Here is a 23315-nt window from a genome sequence, read left to right on the forward strand (position 1 = left end):
TTTGCTGGTAAATTGATAGAACTGGAGAATATCATGTTAAGTGAAATAAGCCAGTTCCAAAAAATCCAAAGGTCAAATATTCTCTCTGATATGTGGATGCTATCCCATAACAAGGTAAGGCAGGGAGGGGAGGTAGAGAAGTTCACTGGATTAGACAAAGGGCCATAAAGGGAACAGAGGGGGATAGGAATGGGAAAGACAGTAAAATGAATCGGACATAACTTTCCTGTGCTCATACATGATACAGGATCAGTGTAACGCCACATGTTCAACCACAAGAATTGGATCAAAATTGTAATGGGTTGCACTCCATGTATGTATAATACGTCAAAATACACCCTTCTGTCACATATATCCCAAACAACAACTACAAAAAAAAAAAAAAAAAAAGATGTAGAGCGTAGAATTAGAAAAAAGAAAAAAAAAGAGGAAGAAGAAGCAACTAACTTATTATACAAGATAGAGATGGCACATGAGGGTCATATTTTCCTTGGAGCTCTGTCTTATTACAATACTTTGCTAGCATCCACACTAATTCTGTCCTCTGCCTGCGATGGCTCTATTTTCAACTGTCCTGCCAGATCTGGCATGGCTATCTCAGGAGGTTGAGGCATAGTTTGTCTTCTCCCTGCAACTGAGCAGCAACGTCAGAAGCAGACACAGATACATTTTCTCTTTCTAGGAGAGCTGAAAATTTTACTAAGGATAGTAGCTAAAATCCATTGAGGGCTCACTGTGCTAAATGCCTTGAATCTAGCAACTCGTGTAATCCTAACAATAATCCCATGAGGCCATTTGCCCTCACAGAGGCAGATCCTACAGGTTGGCTTTGGACTGTGCTTTAACCACTGGAAGAGAACAGCTGGAGAGATATTGAAAGGGTGATAAATGCCAATGCTGTAGAACTTTCTAGTACTATAGACAAAATGGCAGAGGAGATCCCAAACCAAAAATTTGAGAATGAGTTAGAAATTCATGTTTTGCTCAAGTGCAAGATAAAACCATTCCGAAAGAATATGAATGCATTAACTACATTGAAAAGTTAAGTGACTGATCTTGTTTTAAAAATAATATCAATTGCTAAGTGGCATAATAGTCATATGTAATGCCAAGGTTTATCTTTTTTAAAATAATTTTTGATTGAAAATAAGAATGACTGAATAGAAAAACAGACTAATTTGCCTCAGATAATTCCTCCAAGGGAAGACCATTGTCCTGGCCCTAGGCCATTGGCATATTAGGGAGAACAATGACTTCGAATTCAAATTCTTGCTCCATCATTTGCTAGGAAAATTATTTACTAGGTGCACCTTTTTCATCCTTAATTTCTTAAAAAAATGGAAATGAAATAAAATTTTCTCTGCAAAGTTTTTGTGAGGATGAGATAAGACACTGTATGTAAAGTGCCTGGCAATAGAAGTCACTTAACAAATGGTAACCTATTATCTGTGTCTCCTCATGACCGTTCACTGTGTTTAGAACATGGGAAGAAAGAAGATTCTCATACTTCTAGCCTTGGAAATGCGAAGCCAGTCATGGTGGGTATGGTTAGAGAAAAATGAACTGAGAGAGTAGAGAGAAATTCTGCCTGCTCCTTGCTCTGCCTGACACCCCACATGCCCAGGCGGAAGCAACCCTTGGACCAGGAGACTGGAGCCGACTGGCTCTGAGTCCAACTGGAGCCAGATGAAAGGAGAGCAAAGAAGGGAAGAGAATCATTCCCAATGCCCTGCTAGCCAGCTCCTTTCAAAGCCTCTGGACCTTCCCAGGATCACCCTAGTCTCCAGTTTATACTCTCTGCATCCCTTGGGGATGCAAGGAATACAGAAGAATTGGAAATATGACTCAGCTGCATTAGAAATACAGTCTGGTCTGGTGCAGACAGGCTATACAGGGTGGTTGAGGAAAAAATAATTACAACTTTCACAGGATCCTGACTTTGACATCTCTTATTTGAAGAATCCAAACAGCCTCAAATAATAAACTCATCATTGGTTGGGTGCGGTGGCACACACCTGCAATCCCAGCAGCCAGGGAGGCTAAGGCAGGAGGATTGCGAGTTCAAAGCCAGCCTCAGCAAAAGTGAGGTGCTAAGCAACTCAGTGAGACACTGTCTCTAAATAAAATACAAAATAGGGCTGGGGATATGGCTCAGTGGCTGAGTGCCCCTGAGTTCGATCCCCAGTACCCCAAAAAATAAAAAATAAATTCATCATTGTTCCCAAAATTATTAAGAAAAATTTTTTAAAAAGAGTCAGAGAGATTATTTTAGGATCCCAGTGTATGGGCACCAGTTATTGAGTTTGGCAGAAGATTTCCAGCAACAGGAGACTCACAAATATGAAGCCTCTACATTGTTTTGGGGGACTAAAAATTAAATGGAATAGGCAGAGGAACAGTAAGGTAATAGGCTTTCCCTGACAGTTCTGTGATTATGGGTGATGAAATGAAGCATATTTTTTAAAGCATTGCTTAAATTTTTCTGGGGGTGATAGGGTAAAAATTTGCTTGACCACCCCCTGGAGATCTTCTGTGAGGGGAGGAATAGAAGTCTCAATACCTCACCCCTGAGATTCATTTACTAAAATCCAGTTGAGGTGAAGTAAGGGTGGGTGGTGATCACAGCCACAACCCACTGAGAACCCCTGAAAACCAAGTCACCTGTGGTAACAATGGAGCAGACGGGACCCGTTCTCAACGGGGCAGCAAGACCTATGACCATGTGAGTGAATCTGAGGGGGTGTCACTGGGATTGGCCATTCTTTATGTGGAACCGTCTGAACTGGGAGCAGCACCAAAGTGTGGGGGTGAGACAGCTTCCTTTCCTCCTGAAGCACTGATGTGGCCCAGGGGAGTTCTGTCATAACATCACAGAGGATCTGAAACAGCCTGAGCCACACCACATCCAGGAAGCACACTTGGCCACCCCGGAGAGAACCTCTTCAGCTTCATGCTTCCATGAAAGCACCAGTGGCCTGGCATCTGGGTAAGGGCTAGAAACCCTGCCTGGAGGGACACGGCTAAGAGACGGACAGTTCCACTGATCTGGATAGGAGTAGGCTTGAGAGTTGTATATCCCATAGCCAGCTGGGCGGTGGGTAGCTCCACGCCCAAATTGCACATTAGTTTAGACATTATCTCATTAAACACTAAACTCGTTCAACAGAGAAGGGGAAGGTGGTTGTGCAGTGGTTCAGAGCTTGGGCCTTGTAGTCAGACCCGCTTGATTTAGAATTCTGTTCTGTCTGTGTGTCCTGGAGCAAGTGGCTTCCACTTTATCAGCTTCATTCTCCTCGTCCAATATTATCCTCCAGTGGATAAAGATGATACCTACATCATGGGCTGGTCCTGAGAATTAAACAAGATAAGTATGAAAAGTGTTTGACCCCTAGTAAGCTTCAATAAATGTTAGTTTAGGCAAAGAAAAACCCAAATCGACCTCAGGCTCATTCCATGGGAAGAGAAATGCATCTGGTCATGTTTCTGGGGTGGATAGAGAAGCTGTGAGCAGGCCAAGGCCAGCACTAACTTAACTGACGTGGAGGGGTCGTGCTGAGAAATAATGAGAGGCAATTTCTCATCAAAATGGAGAGAAAAATGGCAAGTAAGTTTGGAACAGGCCCAGAATATTCACAAGAAGAACTTGGATTTAGACAACAATCAGGGCATCCCAATTCCAAAACAAGTGTACCGTTTTTGGTGTAATTTTTGACTCTCCCTAAAGATTTTCAGTTTCAAGGACAGTCGCTATTTTATTTTTTTCCCCTGTTTCCACCCCCACCCCACACACACACCTCCAATTCTCTTCTAAGGATACTATTTCCAATGATTCATAGTATCTTTTGATTTAAATGCTTGTCTGAAAATAACTCTGTGGCTATTATTCATCTGATGTTTTGGTCAAATATACCATACCAAAGACATGAGAATGGGCTTCTCTAAAATGTATAGCAGAGGTGAAGAAAGAGCCATGCCTCTCGGGTGGTGGTGGAAGACACATAAAACTTCATGTGTCAGGAATCTTCTTGACAGGCTTGACTAGGCCTGAGTCCAAGATGAAGCTGAGAAAAATGAAAAGGGATTTGGCTGACAAAGCAGATGACAGGCAGAGAGAGAGCCAGTGAAAGAGAATTGGCCAATGGCAAAAAGGGAATTGGCAAGGCTTCGTGAAACCCCTTGGTGGAAAACCATCAACCTCAGCCTGTCCGTCTGGCGCATCGGTCCTCAGAGGCAAATCACTTTTGCCTGGAGAAGGTGCCTGCCAGGAAGCTGCACGTCAGGGGGCGCCTTTGGAAAAGTGGATCGTGTCTGGACTCCTGCCCAACCCGACGTGGACGGGGATGAGAAGAAAACCCTCACAATGAGATCTCCAGGGCTGGGAGACGGGGAGAGCTCCAGTGGCTGACACTTGTGAGTCAGAACGATGGGAACGAGGAGTTGGGAAACAGAGGAAGAGTTCTCGGGCGGGAGGAGGTGGGAGGCAGCTTTGTCTCTGCAGTCGGAGCCTGTCAGGGCCTGTCTCCCTCTGTGATGGGTCCCCACTTGGGATTACTCATGGACCCTTTCAAAACTCAAGCCTGTCTTCTCCCAGGTGAACGAGCCACACTTCTCTGGGTCTCTCAAATGAGCACTTGCACTGAAAAATCTCTTTCAGAAAAAAAAAATGTGTGCTTGTGGGCATGACCTTGATAGAGAACAAGCTGCTGCCTGAGAGGTGGTAGTGGGAAGTGGCCTCCACTCAGGGCCCTCGGAGTGTCCTTCCTCTCTTGTCACAGCATTGTTCCTTTAGTCATCCCAAATCCTGCTGGCCTCTTCCTGTAGCCTCCTGTTCAAGTCTTCCCTTCCTTAGGGAGCTGACGTAGCCCCATCTTTCCACCATCTCCCTACCAAAGGCTGCTTAATATCCATCTCCTTTCCATACATAATTGGCAGGAAAAGCTTCATTAGAAAAAATTCATGCTGAGGTGTTAATAACTAGTAATAATTTAGGTTAATGACTTCTAGCAGAGGAATATGCCTTAACCTGGTGCTCTCTCACATTTTTCCATGTCTAGCACACACAGAAAATAATAATAATTTTACCACATGCTGTCATAAATAAAAGTGAAACACAGTGGGCTCCAGGAGATTTGGCCACTGACCAGGGCACCCCTGACCACCCACTGAGGGCTGAAGGGTCCCTACCTGCTAACTACTGTAACCCTTTTGTGCACATAGATGGGGAAGTGGTTTTATCCATGTGCCTCATTGAGCCCAGGCAGGTTTGCAGCTGTGCCTCAGAGGGAGGAGCCAGCTGATCCAATGGGTCACCTGGTTCATCCACAGCCTCTCTGTTTTTACTTATTTTATCAGACAACTGAATAATAGTTTACTAAAAGAAACAGCATTGCAGCTTGAAGGAGTTTGAAAATCACTATCTTAAATCCAACAAATACAATCTTCAACGGTAGAAGCCCAGGCAGCCATGACAGGGTAGTGACGACAGAGGGGTTTTCTGGCACCTTCCCTATATTGTTCTGGCAATGCTGTCTACTCCACGCAGACTGGCAGATAGGCCTGCCCTGCACATAATCTCTGTGCATCCCGCCTGTCTGTTTTGTTTCTTTAAAAAATCTAGTCCTTGAAAAAGTATCATAACAGCAGGTAAACTAATACCAGGGCCTGCTGCTATCTTAGTTCTGTCTCATCAAAAACACAAATGACTGCTTTTGCACCACGATTTGTTTCTGCCATTTCTCAGAAGCCACATGACTCCTGGGAGATCAAAGTCAGTGAAAGAAAGTCAAGCAAAACTGAGTGCTGAGGAAAGGGGAGATACTGGAAAATGCTATTGGCAAATTATATTGTAATATTGTGTGCCTGTATGAATATATAACCACAAGTCCCACCATCATGCACAGCTATAATGCACCAATAAAAACTCTAAAAAACACTAAATGCTGAGATAGTTTGTGAAATTGAGGTATAGGTTTATTTATTTTTCTCATATTATCTTATTGCTTTATTATATGTATCTTCACCCACCTTGCTTCAAAATAGACTCAAAATGAGAGAGACTCTGAACTGTGTTCCATGGGAGAGATTTGACATCAAAGTTGAGGTTACTTGATGTTATTTCAAAACTGTCAAGGTTGTATGTGAAATTATTTTAAGATTTCAAATATCCCATTTTAGTTTTAAATCTTGTAAATAAAGTGTCAAGAGGAGTTACCATTTCTCTCTCTCTCTCTCTCTCTCTCTCTCTGTGTGTGTGTGTGTGTGTGTGTGTGTGTGTGTGTGTAGTTTATATTATACATTGTTTTATAAAGGATCTGAGGCAGCCAGAGCTGGAGTTTTGCAAGTTAAAAAAAATGAAAAAATACTGGTGAGGTCTTATTTCTCAATAGGGATTCACTAGTCGTCTGCCATCTTTGTGCTGATCAGTGGAATTTTGATAACATACTTGAAACATGTTTCTTTGCCCTGAGATATTCTACTACTTGAGCTTTTCTTGCCTTTTGGCAACAATAGAGGAAAGTGGAGATACAGAGGTGGAGGGGAGGACAGGCTTGCTTCTGTGACCCTTGCCTCAAACTCTCTTTAGAATCCCGGAAGCTCTGAATGGTGCTATCTGATCAGGTCCAGTGAGATTCTAGGCCTCAAAACATAAAGTTTTTGAAACAGTACAATGAAACTTTATTTCATATAAAATAAATCCATTTCCAGAAAGCTAACCTGTCCTTGCATGGGACTCAGAACCTCCTGAGGCACGGTTCAGGTTCTTGAAGACAAAAGCAGAAAATCACCCCGTCTCACTTTCAACTTTGTTTAGCACTCAACAGCCTTTTCCCTGCTCTTTGTTATATTCTCTGTGTGCTAATCTTACTTTAAAATACTTTCACAGAAACACTGTGATGCAGTTGCAGATACAAATTAACTCTCATCTATCCTTTAGAGCTGTTAAGCTAGCATTTTAAATACCCTACTTAGGGGATCGACTCTCCAGAAGCAGTAACCAACACATACCCAGCAGAATCAGCATCTTCAAGCCTTAACATTTTAAGTATAATTCTATAAATCTATGCCAGGAGACATATTGATTAACATGGGAGATAGTAAAAGTAGTTTCCAATTTTTGAAATGAGTAATGCTCAATAAAGGGGGGTAGTTAGCAGGGTCACAGGAGCCTGTGCCCCATCCTGAATGAAGGACAGCTTCTGGGAAGACCAGTTTTCTAATACCAGAGGTGCCAGCTGCCATCTATACCATCAAGTTGATCTCACATTCCCCCACTTCACAGAACACCCCATGCCTGACCCAGCACAACTGCCATCAGAATATACTTACATTCCATTCTGTAACGTCTGTTAGGCAGAATGCTAAACAGAAGTGAGGGCTGGGACTTGCCCTCTACAGACCAAGTTTAAGGCTATTTTTGAGATTTCTTGTGAATAAATGTTTGGGTGTCATCAGAATATTGTCTAAAACTTTCTTCCACAACTACAGCAAGATTGTGAGGAAAGGAACTGCTCACTTCTCCCACTCTGCCTCACTTCTGATGATTGGAGCCCACTGATATTTACCAGAATGAATTTATATTTGACAAAAGAATTGACTTGGGCAGCTCACCATGCAGTGCAAATTTCAAATTTATGCAACATTTTGAAGCAAAAACAGTCATTTACAAATATAGATGATTTAACTGAAGACTTCGGCTTAAGGTTTTTCTTAGAAGTTTAGAACTCTTATTGCTTTCTGCAAATATTTCTTATGCACTTAAAGGAACTATTTGGTGGGCTTTACACTTGGAGCATGCTGTTACTGAGACTTCTAAGATATTTTCTGAATACTTTTAAATCCTGGGATCCTTAGAATTGCCCACTTACACTGTAGTTCTGCTCTTTGGCCTCTTTTTGTAAAATATTAGATTCTAAATTGGTTGCATAAATCCAGAGTCATCGAGGGAAGAATGAAGGCTGGTTAGAGTGCTCCCTCCTTCCATGTTGGCTGTGACATGCAGGCTCTACTCAGGGATCAGGGGCAGGTCCACTGAGGACCCCAGACTTCTGAAGAATTTCTTTCAGGATTTCATGACTATAAAGTTCATCTTCTAAAACATGATGCCCTCCTGCATCATTATTATTATTATTATTCAAATGAGCATCTACCACTGACTGTGTCTAGGTCAAAGCTTGCTTTGGGTCAAGAGATTGGACAAGATAATTGGAACTCAAAGGAGTCATTTAGAGTCCTCCCATGACGCATCAGGGTAGAAGAAGGAAGCAAAATTTGGTATTATTAATGGTGTTTCTTTAATTCCCCCCTCTCAGAGTGAAACATCGATTGCCTTTGTAGGAGCCCATGGGCCTGGAGCAGAGGAGCAGCCTGCCTGTGGTTGCAGGGTGGTGCAACAGAGAACCCCTAGGGGGCAGCACTTGGACACAGGTCTCAGGGAGACTCCCAGCTGCCTGGCTATGCAGGCACCCAGGGGAAACCATCTCCCGTTTCTCACATAAAAGTTAGTACGCACACAGACAAGGAACATTTTCCAAGTAATAATAATGTCTTGAATACAACAAAACAGCAAACACGAGCAGATCATCTTGAAACAAGAACAGAGGAATGTGACCAAAAGAATTCAAGCTAGGTTTCACCAAATTCATGTGGTAAACAAACTAGAGAATGAGAATCCCAGTGTATAGTAATCATAATTGGATAATAATTATATTTAAGATTTTGTCCTCATTCCACATGTGGATTCAGTCATTCTCTGACATTTTATCATTTTTGTGAAATCTGAACTCCCCAAACCATTGATGTTTACTACAGAGGAGGACCTTCCAGAAGCTTCTCCCAGCTACGGAAGTGGCAGCACTAGGGTCTATGACTGAATAGGGCTTCGAGGCATTTGTGTCTGGGTCTGCATCATGCCACACTCACCAATTTTAACTCTTCATGTAACTCTTCTTACAGTTCTAACCAGGTTAAGAAGTAAATCACTAGTCACTTCAAACATTTCATAAATTTTTTTAAATAAAAATAAAAATTTTCAGATTTGCCTTAGGAAAGTTTCATGCTGATTGATTTCTAGCATATATTAGATCCCTTGGCTATAGTTCCTGAAAAGTATTATAGAGCTGAAGATACTTTTGCCATCTCGGATGTTCCAGTGAATCCATTCAGGACCTGTGAACACCCCACCCCTGTCGTGCATCCTGCCAGTTACTTCTCCAGGGCCTTTCTCACAGTGCATACTGCCTCTGGCTCCCAGGTCCACATGTACTGTCTGCATCAGCTTTTCTCAACCCAGGTATAATCCTCAGCCTTTTGATATTTTATACAAAACAATTTGCACGCTAAGTATCTGATGAGTAATAGATTGTCCTGAAAGTTTGGGATGTGTTGTCGACCACGTGTGGGTGTGCCTTGTCATTTAATTCAAGGCTTCTCCAGACTCTCCTGAATCTCTCCTTCTTCCCATGCCTTCCTTATGATGTCTGGGAGCTGAAGCATCTTCTATCTGGGTCAAATCGATCAGCCCAATTCCTATAGCTCCTATCTCGAAGTTCCCCTCAAGGACCTCAGCAAAACAGAGATCTTCGTTTGACAGAAACCTGTTCTCCTTAGAAGACAGCTAGAAACATAACTAACGACAACAAAGCTTTGGGAGCAAATGATTTCAGGTGATTGAAATGAAGCGCAAATCTCTGCCTCCATGGAAAGACCACATGTTCTTTTAGAAATGGAGCTGAGGCAGAGTCTGCAGATGGGGGTCTGACACTCAGCAGCACCCCTGAGGAGACATGTTAAAAAAAAAAGTGAGAAATTCATTTTGAGTCTCGATTTGTCATCCTAAAAATGAAGATGTTACAAACATTTAAAATTCTTACGCTGATCAAAGCAAATAACTTAGGCACAGGCAGTTGGGAACACGCAGAAATGTTTCTTAGAACATTTTTAGTTTCATGAGTGAAGAGTGCTGCTGGCATTTAGGCGGAAGTGCTAGGGACGCTGAGCATCCAGCAAAGGGGGGAAATTCCACATAACACACGACTGCCAATCTACTGTAGAGAAACCCCACGTTTGAGCACAGCATAAAGGGAAGGCATGCTACCTCTGACCTTCTGCCTTTCACGCGAAATATAGATGAATTTATACACAGTGTGGTTAATTCTTTAAAAAGGCTTTCCACGTTCTGCATCATTTTAGCCCCCTCTTTGTTCCAAGTTGATAGTTTCTGTGACATCTAATGATACTGCCAACGTTTTAATTACAATCTTGAGCTTTCTCCTATAAGGAGGGCTTCCATTTAAGGTGTCTGTGTTTAATCTCTGTTGGAACTATACTTTAAACTCCAGAAGACGAAAAGAAGGAGGACAAATTCCGAGACAAAGGCTGAGGGCATTTTCCTGTGGCATAGGCAAGCAGTACAAGGCCCAGGCAACCTGGGTACAAGTGACCTATGTTGGCACTGGGCAGCTATTCAGGCCACAGTAGTTGTCTTCCCAAAGCCAACATCACCTATAAATAACTGCGGGGCTAAAAGTAGCCTTCAAGTGCCTTTCTCACCCTTCCCCCGCTGCTTGCAATCAGCAAGGTAGCGCTAAATAGGGCCCCGGCTCCCAGGCCTGCAGCCCTCCTAAGCAGCACAGTCCTGCACATTCTCTGGCTCTCCCTCTGCAGGGAAGCTGCCGAGAGGTCCGATGTCTGCACACCAGGCTCCTGAGGGGTTCTTCTGGCCATGGTTAAGCGCTGTTCACCCATGTACACTCTGCTTTATCCTCAGGTGGAAATGGGGTTGTGACTCCTACCATAAAGGTGGAGCCCCGAAGACAGGGGGTAGGCATCAGCCTGCAAAGGCTGTGGATCAGAAGCCAGACAAGCATCCGCACCAACTCTACATTCCCCAGGTTTAAGCAGCAGTATTGAAGATGCTTGTGAAGTACGGGTTCTCAAAGATATTTAATCATTATGTAAGGGAGAAAACATCCCTGCCTCCGTGGGCTTAAAGAGAAACGTGATTGAGGAGGTATGGAACTCGTAAGCCAGCCATGGTCCCAGTTCCAGCAAACAGGCTGGCCCATCATTTTTGACTTTTAAATCACGTCAGTGATTACTTTGACAATGTCACTCCTCTTCTGAAACTTTCCAACTTCCTTAGTCTTTCATCCAGTCTATCCATAATTTGGGTCCAACCTACTTTTCCTGGTTTTCTCTTATCACTCCCTTTATATATCTTACATCCCAGCTCCCTTCCAGGAGAAAAAAACAACAAAAACCCAAAAAACGTGTGCTTCTCTCTTCTCTGAAAACAAGTCCTCCAACTGGTTCTACAGCTAATTCATGAGAAATATGACCCTGGCTAATCATTAACATTTTCAAGTCCCAACTGCCTAGTTTGTAAATCCAGGGGCAAGACCTGGGTAGATGAATTTTTCACAAGTTGCCCAGGTGGATCTAAAACATCAACATTTGTCAACATGAGGGTTCTGAGAGTCCCACACCTACCCAGGCAATGCAATTAATTCTCTGCCTCTGTGTGTTTACTTATCAAAGTTTCCTTTCCCAGAATGTTTCGCTTTCCCTCTAGTGAACCCCTGTAAAGTCATGCGTGCATGTGTGCTCATCTGCACACGCAAACACATTCAAAGTCCTTCAAGGTCACCACCCACCCTGCCTCCTCCAGAAAGTCTTGCAGGAGGACTGAGTCCAGCTTCCTATGCTCTCTATCTTTAGACTCCTCTGTCATAGCACTTATCACAATGACCCTGGATTCTTGGTGGGTTTTAACTCATCGCGGGTGTATTATAAACTTCTTGAGGATTAATAATCTGTCTTGTTCGCTTGTTTGTTCGACATTATTCATGGGAGTAGCTTGTGAGAGTTGGTTGAATCGAGTTCATTGACATGACATGAATTCATTGAGAGACATCTGGAGAAGGTGACAAGCTGGAAGTTCTTGGGAAGGCTGTAGACTGGGCTGGAGGGGCTTGTGTGTCTGATTGTCATGGAACCCTTAATGCACACTTTCCTTATCTGTCTCTAGCCACATGTAATTGTGGACTCAAAATGAGAGAAAGGCGGCAGCTGTTTTTTGTCAAAATCGGATGATTTTATATCTGCAGTCCTGCAGCCAGAGCGGTTGAACTGATACATTTAATGAGTCACTCTAGACAGACTAAAGTCTGTCCCTGAGAAATGAAGAGGGGGAGCCATTAATCTTTCCAAAAGTAAACAGAGAGTCATAACAGCTCTTTAATCTGAACAGTGGAGATCCTGGGCTGGAACGCAGCACCCAAGGGCCCGCCAAATTCCATGATGAGTGAAGAGTGCCCGGATAGTCATTGATTGTGGGATTATTTTCCCTGTGGTCTCTCAGGGGCATTCACAGTGTTAGCGGCATTCAAGGGGGTCTTCTCAAAGTCGCTATCCAGGTTGTGTGTGAAAGAAAGTCATCATCTGGAGCTCTGGGGACTTCTCTCCTAAGCTTGCTTTAAAGCCCAGCATTTTGCTTTTGGTTGCCTATTCCTGTGTCAAAAGCCATGCCCCTCCAACTCACCCACCCACACCTGGCCACAAGAATTCCTGCTTCTCCCAGGAATGGGACAGAGAGCTGCTCCTCTACTTTTCCAGAACACACTTATTCCCTAATTTTTGGAATTTGGCCAGTGCCCCTTTCAAAGTCATCTGGCACTGCCTTTGTCTGCTGCCAAACAAGCTCAACAGTCTCTCTCCACCGCACCTGCCCCAGTTCCCAGGCCAGCCATGCTGGGCATTCCCTCCCACCACGCCCCAGCTTCCAGCCTGATTCTTCTTTGCATCTCTCTTGAACTTTCTTGGATGCCTCCTCCTTACCTGTCATTTAGATGAACGGCAGCCCTAACGTTCTTCCTCAAGCCAGCTTCTCTTTTTCCTTAAGGTTCTTTCTTGACAATGTTGTTCGTTTTCATAGAACCCAGTGCCATGGGCTCTCAGACCTATAACCCTCTCCTAAGCTACAGGCTCAGTTTTTGAATACCCTAATGGACATTATTTGAACCTTTATCTCATACTCACTATTTCCAAATCTAAGGAACTATAATTGGTTTCTCTACCCCAAACCCTCCTTGAATAAGCTCTAGTAATGTTTTCTCTGGTCCCTATTTCCTACAGTGACAGAATAATCATCCCGATGACATTGTACTCTAAACCTTGGGATGTGTGTGGCTCCCAGACTCTTTCCTGTTCTCTCTGACATGCTACTGCTTACCAGATTCTTAGAGTTCAGTCCCATCAATTCTGTGACTGAATTGTTTCTAGTCTCTTCTCCTATCTACATCTACAGTCATAGCTCAGACTTTAGTAATTTTGTCTTATAATAGTTTAGTTACTGGAAGTCCTATTTCAAACTTCAGTCCATCAAATTCTTGCAGAATCCTCAACTATAGATCCAAATGTATCATTACATTGCATAAAATTTTCAAAGGCCAGATTCCTCAGAAAACTTTGAATGGAACCACAATTTGGCCCAGTTATCCCATTCTTTGGTTATACCCAAAGAGCTTAAAATCAGCATATTACAATGATGCACAAATCACAACAGCTAAACTATGGAACTAACCTAGGTGCTCTTCAAAAGATGAATGGATAAAGAAAATATATCTATATGATGAAATATTATGCAGCCTTAAAGAAGAATGAAATTATGGCATTTGACAATTAATGGATGGAGCTGGACAATATCATGCTAAGTGAAATAAGCCAATTCCAAAAACCAAAAGTCACCTGTTTTCTCTGATATGTGGATGCTAATTCACAATGGGCATGGGAGGCAGCTAGGGAAGAACAGAGTTACTTTGTATTAGGTAGAGGGGAGTGAAGGAAGAGGATGGTGTATGGGGGCAGGAAGGATAGTAGAATGAAGCAGATATTATTACCCCATGTGCATGTATAACTATGTGACCAGTGGTATTCTATATCATGTATAACCAGGAGAATGAGAAATTATACCCCACTATATATGATGTATCCAAGTGTATTCTCCTGTCATGTATAACTAATTTAAACAAATAAAAGAATTTTTTTAAAAGCCTAAAGCCCAGTACCAAACACCTTCCACAATATTTCTCTTACCTATTTTTCCAACTTCTTTTCCCCAGAGAGCCAGATGGTACTGTTCACTGTCCCCTGCACACACACCAACTTTCATGCCTCAGAACCTTTGCATTATTGTCACCCTGCACTGCCACAAATATCCCTCATACACTATCTAACTCTTTCTGTCACAGTCTTACCAAGATCTACAGCCCATCTCCAAACTGGATCCTTCCTGAAATCTTTCCTAACCTCTCCAGCAGCATTCCTCCTTTAAGTTCATATAGTGTCTTTCTCTTCCTTTCTTTGTGTGTTATGTGCACCTATCTTATTCCTTCTAGTTTATGGGCAGTTATCAATCTTTTTCAATGGACGACAGTCATATGCTCTATACATTCTTGTGTTAGCATAAAAGTGTAACTTAATTTCCTTCTATCCCAATTGAGAAAGTATATCAAAAGGCAAGAGGGGGATAACCCTCAATCTATTCTTCTTTACATTAAAAATGTAAGTAGAGGAAAGGGTTAATTCTACATCCCTAAGTTGCTCAAACCTCCACATTTCAAAGAATGGCTTGCCTTCAGCGCTGGCCCTTGGCCTGGAAAGTAACCCATCAGGCCCTGGGATATTCTGCATGATAAGAGTGTTTTGCTATGCCTGAGGCCTTTGGCCATGTTGCACCAGTATAACCAGATAAGTTTATGCTAAGAATGTGTTTATGGTAAACACCTGTTTTTGCTCCAGGGAGCTGGAGCTGAGGTTAGTCACGTGGGTGTTTAATGCCTATGTAATAGGCCCCCAATAAAAACCATGAATACCAAAGCTGGGGAACTTGCCTGGTTGGCAACACTTGGCATATGTGGTCATACATCATGGCTGGGAGACTAAACGTGTCCCCATGTGACCTTGATTTCTCCTACACTTTGCCCAGTGTGCCTTCCCCTTAGCTGATATTAATCTGTACCCTTTCACTTTAATAAAACATAACTATATATAGTTACTATATATATATATATATATATATATATATACAGTATAAAGTTACAGTAGAAAGCATAACTATAACAGTTTCTGAGTCTGGTGAGTTCTTCTAGCTCATCCTTGAGCCTGAGGGTGGTCTTAAGGATCCCTGACACAGCATCATTCACAGACTTCAAAACTTTAAGTCATAACTTGATAGTGACTGACCTTATACCTGATCATAATCCACCAGAGAGTCCTAACACATGTGTTGTCCTTTGGATGTGAGGACATGTCTTCATCATCTTTTCATCACCCGCCAGGCTTTGCACAAAGACAGACCCACAGTAGGTATTCAGGGCACATTCAAGGGTAAATATTAGAATCAAGATGTTAAGCAAATATTAGAAATATCTCCCTAGTTCAGGCATCATTCACCAGCCCAAGAAGTACCATGTAAGTCTATGCTGCAGTAACAGAGACCCAGTGGCTTAGATAAACCACATATCTATTTGCTTGCTTTCTTCATGAACAAGTCTGGAGGTAAGTGATCCAGGTTCAAGGACAGTTTTTACTGCCCTTGGTCATTCAGGAACCCACGCTCCTTCCTTATGTTCCTGAGCCATCTCTTAGGGTGGAGGTCAGCAGACAAGAGCTCACATTACATCTGTCCTTTAATTGAAGTCTGATCGTAACAAAGCCATGCTCACTTCTGTCTCTTATCTATGGCTGCATTTATGATGCAAAGGCAGAGTTAAGTAATGATTCCAAGGCTCACAAAACATGGTCCAAAATATTGACAATCTACCATCTATGGAGGAGGTTTGGAAAGTCTAGAGGAAGCAGGAAGAGGGGTGGGAGAATGTTAAGGGCTCGGCATAAAAGTGGCATGTGTCACTTGCACTCAGATCTCCATGGCCCTCAGCTCCCATAGCTACGAGGAAGGCTGAACTCTTCAGGCTTTAGCTCAGGAGTCAGCAAACATTTTCTGCAAAGAGCCAGATAAAAAAGTATTTTCAGCTTCGAAGGCTACATGGTCTTTGTCACACTTACTCAGCTCTGCTACGGGAACATAAAAGCAACCCTAGACAATAGGTAAATAAATCAGCATAACCATGCTCCAACAAAACTGTATTTACAAAACCTGATTTTCTTCAGTGTTTCCAGGGGTCTTCATCTGACTTGTCCTACTGGTTCAAAATCCATAAAGCCCAAGTCATAACTGCCAGATACAGTGGATTGGCACCCTGTTCATCTACCTCTTTCCATGTGCCTTCCTGTGCTGCAGAGCACAACTCCATCCCCCAGCCTCTCTTGTATCCAGGGCCCTGGATGCACGTGGGGAAGGTCTGGACGACAGAGGTAAGACAGGAGCTCTCTCCCTGGGGCCATGCAACTTCTGCTGATGAGCAGGTTGTGGAGACGTGGCAGAGAAACCGTGACTGTGGGCTCAGCATTCTTGACCTTGTCACCATCTTTGTAGGTATGAGAGGTTGTTGTGGCTTCTAGGCAAGGACCAGGAAGCCAGGATTCAGGAAGTTGCAGCTGACCCTGGAGCAGGCAGAGGGCATCTCACCCAACAGCCCCATCAGTGCTGAAGATGCAGCCAGGGAACATGCCAGACAGGAGCACCAGGACTCTAGGAGTCAACTCATCAGAGTTGACTATTTGCAACAGAGATCCTACGGTCTGTGCAGGACCAAAAGTAGGGTTTCTTCTGAGATCATATCTCCTGGCAGCAAGGAGGATATCCATGTTTTTATTCTGATTTTATGTGCAGAAATATGTAAGCAGAGTTATCTGTTGCTGACGAAGTTCTGACCATAAGCCTCATTCTCAGATTACCTTTATGTCTCACATACAATGCAAGTTGCACAATTAGACATGTCACATCACATCTTCGGGTCTTAGTTTCTTAATTTGTCAAATGAGAATACAAGACAAAATGACCTTCCTTAGGGCCTATTCTGTTCCAATATCCTGTGAGCTATTAGTGTCATTAGAACCAGGAATCTGCTATATCCTTCTGTGAAGGACTGAATCAGTCACAGATTCATTTCAGCTATATTGATAACTGATGTAGATTGAATTGTAATCCTGTCCAAATTTAAAGGTTGAAGCTGCAACTCCCAGTATCTCAACATGTGACTGTATTTGGAGATGGGTCTTTAAAGGGGTATGAAGTTAAAATGGGGTCATTATGCTAGGCCCTACTCCAATATGACTTGTGTCCTTATAAGAAGAGGATATGAGGACACAGACCTGGGATGCTGGGGAGAAACCATGTGGAGACCCAGGGAGAAGGCAGCCGTGACAGGCCAGGGAGTGAGGCTTTAGGGGAAACGAAACCTTCCAACACTTTGATCCTGGACTTCAAGTCTTCAGAATCAAGAGAAAATGAATTTCTGTTGCTTAAACCACCCAGCTTACGCACCCAGCACACAGCAGGTATTTTGTTGAAGCAGCACTAGCAAACTAATGCAGTGACACCAAAATGAAACTTTCCAGAAAGTTTTCTGACAGTAAAAGACTTAAGAAAGGACTTAAGAATTCCACCAGCAAGCCCTGTAGACTTTGACCAGGAAAGTAGTTAAGAGTTCTCAAGGAGAAGTCAAAATGTTCTACCAGAGAAAAATGTCTGAGATGAATATTGGATCATATTTCTATTTGGTAACAGAAAAACTTATTAGCTTTCCTGAAGTTTAGAAAGTATCAGGATGGCAGAAATAATGGCAGAGTTTAAAAATCTGGAGTTCACAGAATCTGCACATTTTATTAGAAAATGTTAGTAATCGTTTTATTGGTTCTAATTTGAGATGCAGCAGTCAGTTACTCTGGTCACGGCTGCCAGATGTGTTGAATCTCTCCCTGGGTTTTTTGTCACGTGAGTGGATGACTGGCTCATTGTTTTTGTTCTTTTTAAACACTGCTACCAGTCACTGTCCTCTCGGGACCTCCCAACCCTGGCAAATAAGCACTGGGAAGGAAGATGAGTCTGGCTTCTGTCCATGCTATGACCACATCTGCAGTCCAGCAATCCCCCACCTGGGAACATTCAGCTCCCACCTGAAGGCTCGGCACTGCCTGAAGTTCAAAGGCAAAGCTTTCAGAGACCAAGTGGATAAAAGTTGATGGCTCCAGTATGTTTGGGTCCACCTGACGCAGTTACTGAGCTTCAGAGAGTACGATGATCTGCCGGAGGTTGTCTTTATACAGCCAGTGCTACCTGATTCCCAGGGCTAGCCTAGGGCGTCCCAGCTTTTCTCATGTTTGGAAACACATGAAATTGATAATACTGTACCACACACTGCTGTGGAGAGGGAATGACCTGAAGGCTCCTGCCACTCAGGACCAGCCCACGTGCCCCAGGGCTTGAGGGGACTGAGCACTTGGACACACCTGGAGCACACTCCCAGGGAGGCCCACGGTTGGGAACAGCGACGCTATGTCTCATGCATCCATTAACAGCAGTAAGCAGAACTGAGACTCAACCTTGCTGTCTATAATACACTACTTGAGGATAAGCATGAGAGGCCTACTAAGTACTTGGAAATGAGCAAAATTATATTGCCTTTTAAATTAAATGGAAGATCAGTACATAATAGGCTGTAAGAAGAATACACAAATCACTTGAAAAAAGACAGTTTGTTGCCCAGACACATTCCTTGTAACTTAAATGAAAGCATACAAAATGTAAGAGGCATGAATCATCACCATAGAAATCTAGAGAACTAAAGGGTGAACATTGGTTAGATGGTGGAAGGATGGGGAGTCTTTGTTGTTGGGCTTAAGTTCTCCCCATATCAGGACCACCTTGGTGGTGAGATGGACAAGCCTTGCTATCTCACCCCCATGCTGTTAATACACATTCATCTAAATCTCTCGATTCCATACACGAAAAGCATTCTTATTTTAATTTTGCCACCCACGTAAGTCTGTCTTGGGGAGGACAGCGAGGGAATGAACTGCTGATAGGAATCATCAAGATCTCTGGTCCCAGATAGAGATGTCTCCTGATAAATCAGTGAGATGACCTCTGATTATACCGAGTTCTGATGCAGCTTTTTATAGGGAGAACATCTTCTGGAACAGGCAAAGGGAAGCTTTCTTGTCTGTGTGATGACTATATGCTTCATATAAATTAACATTTTTTGACATTCCTGAATCTCATGCAAACTGATGCCTATTTTTATTGGTGATCAATGCGTGATCACTTGGTATTGCCAATAATGAGGTTCTGAGTCTCTAAGGAAGCAGGCAGTTCCTCACATGAAGGAACCAGCAGGAGAGAGAGATTTTAAGGGACCTCAGTGAGGCGCCTGGTTCATCTGCCTTACATCACGCTGACACTCTTTCCACCTCTGCTCTGTCTCTCAACTTCCATTGGTCTTATGTCTCCTTCAGGAACAAGATACAATCTTGAAACAAGTAATGAGCTGCATGGTTCTGATCTCTATGTTCAGATGACTCTGAATGAAATTCATTTATTTACTGAACAGATCTGGTTTACTCCAGAACTCCACAGCCAAATAAAATGACAAGAGAACTTTTCCTTGTGACATTGTGACTTACCTTATTCACCTGGTACTAGAAAACCAAGTTTTTTCTAACTCTAGCAATGCTGTATCCCCTGGAGCAGTGCTTCTCAATCTTTAATGCTCATATGAGTCACTTGGACATTTTTGCTAACATGCAGGTTCTGTTTCAGTAGGCCAGGACTATTGCATAAGATTTTGCATTTTTTAAAGTAGAATACAAGCTACCAAAACTGATGGTGGGCCACACTTTGAGTAGGAAGGCTTAGGGGAACACAGGTAGACCACGTGGTCATTTACATGCTAGGACTGAAGGGGCAGAAATTAAGACTCCTGGTCCTCTGCAAAGTATTAATTCCAGTGTGCATCATCCCACCATCATGGTCTTGTGTCTTCATCTCTAGGAAATGTCTCCCAGAAATCCTTTGTTTAAAAGCAAATACTCTTTCATGAAATTTTTCCTTAAATCCAGGTAATACAACGATCTCCTGCAATATCTTAGCAGAGGCTTCTTGGCAGTCAACTGGATACAAAGGTAACAGTTTTGCTCTAAGGAAGGTTACAATATGACACTTCAGAAAGGAATATTATCCCAAAGGAAGGAATATCAAATAGGAATGCTTTGGGTTGCAAGTAACAGAAAACCCAAATTAAGAATGATTTAGTCCAGTGGCTCAGGAGGCTGAGGCAGGAGGATTGTGAGTTCAAAGCCAGCCTCAGCAATTCAATGAAGCCCTGTCTCTAAATAAAATATTAAAAAGGGGATATGACTCAGTGGTTAAACACCCCTGAGTTCAATCCCCTGTACCAAAAGTTAAATAAATAAATAAAAGAATGATTTAATCAATAGAGACATTTACTCATCTTACCTAATAAGAAGTCTAGCAGTTCAGTACTCTATGGTATCATCAAAAATCCAGTTTCTATCTGACCACTCTACTCCATCTTTTGTTATTGGCTTTTTATCTTGGTACTTATTGCTTATGGCTGCTGAAACTTCTGGAATCACTTCTGTTTGGAAAATGGGAGGAAAAAGAACAAGTAAGCCATATCTGCACTTTTTGCCAGAAAAGGAAAATCATTAACAATAGTTTCCGACAGGCTTCTCCTTGCATCTGATTGGTTGGAACTGGATCAGCTGATTTCCCTTAAACCAATCACTGACCAAGAGGATGTGCCTGTGCCAGACTTAAGAGTAATTCTGACTCATTCTCCTAAGATCAGGGGAAGGAGCTACCCTTCCCAAGAACAAAATAAATTTTCTATTACAAAACCAGGAAGTAGCAAGTGGGGAAAGCAGCACTGAGTAAAACCTTGATCAGTGACTGCCCCAGGAAGAAACCGGTTCATACTTGTAAGGCAGGCTACTGTGTGCCAAAGCCAAACTTCACCCATGCCACACTGGAGCAAGGTCTAGCCCTAACACCCACAAAACCAAGATATCTCCATGTGACTAATCTTTCTTTGAGTTCTGGAGGCTGTGAGACGCAAAATATTCAGTGGGTGTTTGTTAAGAGTGACTGGAGGTGTCAAGAGGGAGACGGAAATGTGAAGAAAGATGTTCAGAAGTAATGGGTTTAGTTCTTTGAATAAAACAAAGTATCTCATAGAAACACTGTAATTTCAACTTCCAAACAACCCTATGAAATAGGGATTATTTTTCACATTTTACAGATCAGAACCCAGAGAAACTAAGGATCTTGGCTAAGCCATGGTTTGTAGTTGGAAGCTTTGGGATTCCAGTGGGCTCACTGATTCCAAAGTTTTGTGCCTTCACACCAACACTGTGCAATCAGATGAGGGTCTCTGCTCAGCCCCTCGTGAGTGTTTATACTTATTCAAGGCCGTACTTTGCTGAAAAAGTCCTTATACCCCACCTGTGGAATTTCCTCCAAGCCTGCTTACTGGACACACACAAGGGGCAGGGGACAGAAAACAGTTGTGTAATCTTACAGCAGTCACTTTCTCAAAACATGACGCTCCCAATCTGCATCATCAAGCATCCATCTCCAATATGGAACACATCTTAACTTCTCCTCTCTACCCATCTTTGCTCTACCACCCATTGTCATCCTCCTCTTGCAAAAAAAAAAAAAAACACACAGGTTCATTGAGGGAAATATAGAAGATTAGAACAGAAGCAAAAATTAACTCAGGGGCTACACTAACAATCACAGCATTGTATTCCCTTCCTTCATTTTCTAATAATTTTCCTACATTGGGTTCCTATTCCCTCGAAATATAAAAGGCTTCCCACCATCTCATTGGGAATCTTGTCTGTTGGGAATTCAATTCAGGCAATTGTAGAACTCTGGTAGAGAGCATCCATTTGGGCTAGTTTGTCTACTAACTTGCTTCTGCCTCCATTGATTAAAATCCCTTTTTATTTATTTATTTTTTTGGCGGGGGTGGGAGTGGGTGCTGGGGATTAAACTCAGAGGCACTCTACCACTGAGCCACATCCCCAGCCCTTTTTTGTATTTTATTTAAGGACAAAGGTCTCAGAGTTGCTTAGTGTCTCACTTTTGCTGAGACTGGCTTTGAACTCATAATCCTCCTGCCTCAGCCTCCTGAGACGCTAGAATTACAGGTGATTAAATTTCTTCTGAGTTCCCTCTAGCAAATGGGCATTCAGATCCTCGAGACAAAAGTCAGCATCATGGGCCCCTAAAAGAAACAGGTGTCTGGGAAACCAATCCTGCTCTTTTAACTTCAGACTCCTTGGATCTGCCTGGTGGGGAGATTTCGTGGCTTCTGTTAGCTTCTCTTGGCTTCGGTTGGTCTTTCTTGCCTGGATCTACCTGGCTGGGCTGGCCCCTTTTCTGAGCTGCTGTAAGTATCTGGATAGGATGGGAATGTTCCATTCTTTGGCACTGGTCTCATAAACACCATTATCAAGACTCTGAGTAATTATTTAGATTCTAGAGATGCTAAAATTTTCACAAGAAATAAAAAGCAGATAAAACTTTTTCTAACATGTTAGTATGAGCTATTGAAAAAGGGAAAAAAGGAAGGAATAGGTACAGAGAACAGACTAGAATGGGACTAGGCACTTTGGCCTTCGTGACGTCATTTCATCCTCATGAGTCTGGAAGGTTACATTATTTTTATATTCTGTGAATGAGGCTCTTGAGGCTCAAAGATGCTGACCAAGATCACACAGATTATAAATGTAAAATCTCATTTCTAATAGTCTCTGAGTCCAGAGACTCTTTCCACTGCAAGTTCATGTTTTGGCACCGGTGATGCTGTATTTGGAAAAGACATAGAAAGTGGAGAGACTCTACCCTGCTACTTTTGCTACAGATTTAAAATTACCTCAGTGTCTCCAGCAGTAACATGCAGATGATGCTCATGGTGGGAAATCACTGCCCCAACTTGCTAAGGGAAGCCAAGACACGATGGCTTTCATCCTTTGGCTGCAGAGATGGGAACAGAGATGGATGACACAGGCCCAAGAAGAATGAAGAGTGGCTGGAGATCCCGTCCCTAACTGATAATAAAGCAAATCTAAGCAAACTTCCCAGGCTCCAAGCTCTAGGAATCCCTTTCCCTCAGCATTGAGCAGTTTAGTCTCTGACCAGGCCAGACCTCTGACCAGCTTCTGGCTCCCTCCTCCCACATAAAAGCCAAGAACTGGGGCTCGGCTGGCCTGTGAGTCATGGGGCCAAGCTGGGAACCGAGGCAGCCCTGGCCTTTCTGGCTGCCCCCACATGCTTGGAAGCATCCTTCTGTCTGTTTATGTGACCTTCTTTTCAATTCCATTTA

General features: G+C 42.9%; 1 long non-coding RNA gene across 1 annotated transcript in view; it reads right to left on the reverse strand.

Annotated features, from left to right (window-relative positions):
• Positions 1-2193: 2193 nt before the first annotated feature.
• Positions 2194-23315, reverse strand: part of LOC306664432 — a 34144-nt gene continuing 13022 nt past the window's right edge. Inside the window, exon 3 of the long non-coding RNA XR_013764708.1 lies at positions 2194-3348. This is a non-coding gene — a long non-coding RNA (uncharacterized lncRNA). The remainder of the gene's footprint in view (positions 3349-23315) is intronic.

This window comes from Sciurus vulgaris (assembly GCF_902686455.1).
Source record: "Sciurus vulgaris genome assembly, chromosome: 6".
Lineage (NCBI taxonomy): Eukaryota > Metazoa > Chordata > Mammalia > Rodentia > Sciuridae > Sciurus > Sciurus vulgaris.